Here is a 5,906-nt window from a genome sequence, read left to right on the forward strand (position 1 = left end):
TCAAAATTGTTGCTGTCTTTTCAAGCCTGTGTCCCTTGAGTAACACAGGACTGTGATGTACAATAACCAAGTATAACTTGAGAAGAGATCAGTACAGCAATGAGCACCATAGCTCAGGAGTTTCTCTCCAAACTATCTGCAATGCCTTCAACCACCAATCTTTGCTTCTTCCCTGGCCACAGCAACATCTGAAATGGATTTTCTGTTCAGCTCCCAATAGCCAGGAGGTGGAGTCATGAGGCTTCAGCACTGCCCAGCCTAGCTCATGGCCCACAGGCCTCTCCAGATGATCAGTGCATTAGAGATCTCTCTTCTGAAAATAAAAATGTGAGAACATAAAGTTTTTAATGGATCATAGAGATGACAAACCCCCTGAGCCATCACATCCTTCTGAATTTGCTGCACAGACATATTTTGTGTTATTAGCAGAAGCCAGTACTTCTTGGGGGAAAACATTGTTGGGTAAATGGTTCAGAGAAAGGAAAACAATTTGAAATTGTCTGCAGCCAGCCTTGCTCAGACAATATGGATCTGAATTTCAATTCTCTGTAAACAAGCAGCCCATCTCTGAGTGTGTCAGCAGTTTTAATGTCATGTCATCCAGTCAACACAGGTTGTGTTCTGGGAATCAGAAAAAAGTATTTTTGCATTCATGAGAGAGAAGACATTTTGTCCCATTTTACTAATTCCTTCTACTAAATTGTACCTCGCTTAGTTTGTTGCTAATGATAAAGACCAGCATTCACTTTCTGGCACTGCAAATTCCTCCTTCAACAACATAATGTGTTCACACATGCTTCCAGGCTGCTGTACAGAAAGAAGTAGCAAATCACTCTACAGAGAGTGACATTTTTTCTTCTGTGATGCAGTCTGAGTGTACTACTGCTGAACACACTTCTTAAGGTGAACTGTCTATTAGAAATCACAATTTGCTTGAAAATATTAGTTAGTTCTTCAGCTGCTGAAGTCTGTCAGAGATCCATTTAATTCAAGGGAGACATGCTAATTTGAACTAAAGAGCTGACCCTCTGTGCCTACCCATATTAAATTATTATTCTATTAGACAGATCCCAGATAATTATAATCCTGCATGCCTCTGTTTATTGACATCGTGTCTCTGGGAACAGTCTCTTAAAGGAGACTTAAGTAGTCATCTGCCATCCATTTCAATTACAGAAATATAAACACAGACTACCAAACAAAACCAAAAAAAACCTCAACCCAGAAATAAAAGACTTAAAACCACAGCAACTTTCAGAGAAATTACAGGCTGGTAATATTTGGTTTCTAATTTCTAATATCTGGTCTCTTTTCAACTCATTGTAAAAATGTTGCCTACCAAACTGGAGAGATTTGAATGACTCCTTAACAGGAAATTAATGATTCGTGATGCATCATCAATCTCCACACATAAGTCCCATCCACACATAAGTCCCATCTCATTCAGTTCTGGCCCAGGACTGATCCCAGCACTCTTCCATAGAGTTTACTCTTATTTTAAATTTTCCAGACAGGTGTCTCCTGCCTGTATGTCACTGCCTTGGAGCAGTGGAGAATCCCAGACTTGTTCCCTGCCTCCCACTGACCTTGGCACAGAGCCTCAGCAGCGTGGCGCAGAGAGCCTGTCGTGTCACAGCAGCACCGCTCTGCCGCTGAGCTGCTGATGCTGCCTCACTGCTGCCTTGCGCCATATTCTGCCCTGTGATGGAGAGTAACACAGGTAAAGTTACCTTGTGTCTTCGTGTTCTCATGAAAAGCAGAAAGGAAACTTTGTAGTCCATGTAATCCCTCCTTTCTGTTTGCCTTTCCCTCCCCCCCTCCCCCTCCCCAATATGTTCATTTCACTGGTACAAGACTGGGAACCTGGTTTAACAGATGAACCTAAACCCTCTCCAAGCTGTTGTTAATTGTTGTCTGTCTTAGTAAAGCAGGCTTCCATTTTATCCTGAGTCACTAAATGGAAAGTTTTTAAGTGCACTGCACATCTCATCATGTTCAGTGAGAGAGGTACTATAAACACCTTGTATGCCATTTACACAAACAAATTTAACCGCACCACATTTTACTCAGAAGGCAGATTATTCCCTCTCTGGTACCTCAGCTAGCTCACAAATCACTGTACTGCCATACATCTGGGGTGAAATAACCCTCTGCAACAGCACAGGCCAGGGCCAGCTGTGGGTCCTGGTGGAGGGGCAGCTGCAGTAGGCTCTTGGGGCTGGGAAGAGCAGCCGTGTGCTGGGCTGCCTGTGAACAGCACACCCAGCAGCTTGAGGGATGTGTTTATTCCCCTCTTTCTGGAACTTGTGTCGCCAAATCTGGTGTGCTGTGTCTAGTTATGGGGTTCCCAGTAGAGTAAAAATACTACAAATGAGAGATTCCACAGGAGGGACATCAAGATTATAGGGTGGAAGCACAAATCAGGAGTATAATATGGAAAGAGAGTGAAGAATTGGATTTTTTCAGTTTGAGGATGATCAGTCTAAGGGAAGATCTTACTGTCTTCTTCAACCAATTCATGAGAGAAAACTGAGAACATGAGAGCCTGACTCTTTCCAGTGATGGCTGTGAAATGGATACAACTTGCAGCAAGAGAAATTTGACATGTGGGGAAGTATCTTAACAGAGAAACTAAACAAATTCTAGAATAAGCAATGCAGAAAGCTTCTGAAATTTCTGTTCCTGAAGATGCTCAAAATGCAATCAGGTAGTCAAGCAACCTGGTTGAGATTGAAGTTAATCCTGCTCTGAGCCAGAAACTGGAGCATGTGACCTCCAGAGTCCCCTCCAACCTAAACCATTCTGTGATGTTGTAGTGGAAAAGACAGATGTTTTGGGGGGATGTAAGGTGGTGCAAGTCATTTGGAGGCAAATGGATTCATAAGGTCTAGATGCTACTTCCAAATCTGCCCCACACATCCCACCCACATCCCTCAGGGTGACAAACCACCCTGAGGCAGCTGAGGCATCCTGTCTCTGGTGAACCTGGAGACAGCAGGAGCACCAATATTGTCTGTGCCATTACCCACTGCCAATAGCAAGGCATTTAGCCTTGGGCAGGATCATGCCATCATCTTTCCCAGCTGAAAACTAGGCACACACAGAGTGAGACAGATTAACTGTACTAGAGAGCTACAGGTTCCATAGCCATGGAGGCCATCAGACATAAAGGGAAACATCTCCAAATAACACAAACTAGCATCCAGTACAGGGGAAGCCCATCATTTTGTCTGCCAACTTATCTGAAATGGAAATCAGCTGTCAAGGATTGCAGTTAAGTGGGGAATGTGAAAACAGAATTTTAAATGTTTGGTAAGTACTTTTCAAGGCAATATTAACATTAATAATTCCTGTTGGTATTTGGACCTCCGTTGTCACCCACTCATTTTGGCATCATATCATACATAAAAACTTTTGTAATTTTAGCTAGTTAGTAATATTCTCCAATATTGCCACTAACACTTAACTTTCAATTTGTCATCATTTAGCATTTCCAGGTCATCTGTTTTTACATTTTTTTAAACTTTCTCTTCTACATATTCAGAATCATTTACACACTATGAAGGCCCAAATTTTCTGGACAGCCCTCTCCATGAATCTGAACGATAGGACCATCTCTGGGTACTAGGATCTGGGAGCTCTTTCTTATTTAAAAGTAGGAGCCACCCACCACCACCCTTTGGGTGTGTGGAAGCTGCTGCTGAAACCAGCAGGCTGTGTGCATGGGAGGGACCATAAGTGTACATTCTGTGGTCATCCTGTGGTACAAAATCATGGCTTAGTGGATGCATACAGGGCACCACAGTGCCACAGAAAGGTATCCAAATGAGCTGATACTTTAACTCAGTGATCCATGAGGATGGTTTATCTATTTCTCATCTAACCTATAGGCTGTACAGTACCTTCTTGCAATCATGAGAGAGGTACCTCCAGATGCTGATTATCTTGATCTTGGCAAGAAAACCTGCTGGCAGGCAGCTCAACAAGGTTAGACTGACCTCAAATGCATTTGAGGCACCTTGGCATGAGAGATGTCTTTAGGGGATCACTGGCCAATATAAGGAACATGATGAAGCAGCTATATGAAAGGTAAAAGTAATAATATTCCCAATAAGCACCTGCCTTTTTATTGCTACAAGATTTTGAGTTTATTTTCTTGTAAGAACTCTACTGTAACTCTGGGTTAGGAGTGACCACCTCCTACATACCCAGCATTAAGAATTAAAATGAACAGCAGTCAATAGCCGTAAGCTTTCAAAGAGCACAGATTTCACATTTTGCTGATATTTTACCATTATCTTTATTATAGAAAATTGCAGGAAATAAGAAATATGACTGATCTGTCTTTATGACACATTTAATCTTGATACATAAATGCATTTTCAAGTATATAGCACAGTTGAGGACAACATGCTCGATGATGGGGCACATCCTTTTGCAGCAGCTGGGGTGCAGGAGATGCTGCCTTGCACAGAGATGTGACCCCAAGCTCGTGTCTCCATGTGATGCTTTTCCCAAGGGCTGGGAGGTGCAAAGGAGCAGATGGCCACCAACACCACTTTGTGCCTGCCATCCTCCAAAAATGTGAGGCATCTGAGGGGTGGTGCAGTGCTCAGGGCATTGCTCAGACAGTACAGAGAGCAGCCAGCCTCCTGGGCCCTGCCCTTTTAACTGGGAGTGGGGGGAGCCTGAAGCGGAGGAAAGGAAGGGCAGAGAGCTGTAATAGTCTGACCCTGGGCAATTTATTTTCCAAACAGTCTTTTCTTACTGGCTGTATTTTTAATGTAAATACGTGGGGGGTTTTATTGGAGAGGCAATTCATGTGTCATAATAAATACTCTACAAATTTATACTGGTTCTCTTAATTCCTTATGAATGACTCAAAAGTATATAAAAGGTACAAGTTAAATCAATTTGTTTTTTTTTAAAGGCATAAATTCAGTGAGAAGCTACTATTTAAGGTCTATTATTGAGTGGCAATCAGGACAGTCTGCAAAATTTGATGAGCTTTATCAACTGGGTGATCTCATGGTCCAGTTTATAGCAAATACAGGAGGGAGAAGTCTGATTGTTAGCAACACCTCAGTCATGGGCAGAAAACAGTTATAGAAAATGCCAGCCCTTAGAACAAAAGAAAATTCTCTTTTGGTCTCACCCCCACAAACACTATCTTCAATGCAAAGCAGGAAAAGATTAAAAAACAAAAATGTTATTATTTCAAACAAAATTCTCAGCTCTAATCTAAAAAAAGACAGTACTGATGTGGGCATACAGAAGATGCTACTTTTCAGGGAAGCATTTGCCTTGCTAACACCCTGTCTATCTGTGAGACAAAAATGACACAAACATATGAAGATGATAAAATGGGGTTATCCACAGGGGTAAGCACATTCACGAGAGGGGGAGGCTGAAAGCCTGCATTTGCCAGTTACCCAGCACACTACTACTTGGTTTCTCCAAATGGACAGCCTCTGCTCCTCTTCCCAAGACTTTGTTGCTGCAGAGCTTGTTCTTCTCTGCTGAGACCCTGCCTGGTTGCCCCTAACCCAGGTGTGCACGGACAGGGGTGCTGCTGCTGCTCACGGGCACACCAGCTCTCCACTTCCTAGGAGGTTTCCTGGGTGTGCAATGGAACAACACCTCCTTCAGACAGTCCCTGGGGTAGCAGAGGGGGGGATACAGGCAAGGGTAGTGTCTGTGAGAAGCTGTCTGAAGCTTTCCCCATGTCTGGCAGAGCCAACTCCAGCTGGCTCCAGGATGGAGCCGTTGCTGGCCAGGGCTGACTCCACCAGTGACAGTGGAAGCACATCTGGGATACAACATGTATGAAAGGGAGAAAAATATCCTGAAGTGAATCTGCAGGCAGAAAGAGGAGTGAGAATATGTGAGAAAAATCTCTGAAGACA

The sequence above is a fragment of the Cyanistes caeruleus genome, chromosome 1 (genome assembly GCF_971803275.1).
Source record: "Cyanistes caeruleus chromosome 1, bCyaCae1.hap1.1, whole genome shotgun sequence".
NCBI classification, from domain to species: Eukaryota; Metazoa; Chordata; class Aves; order Passeriformes; family Paridae; genus Cyanistes; species Cyanistes caeruleus.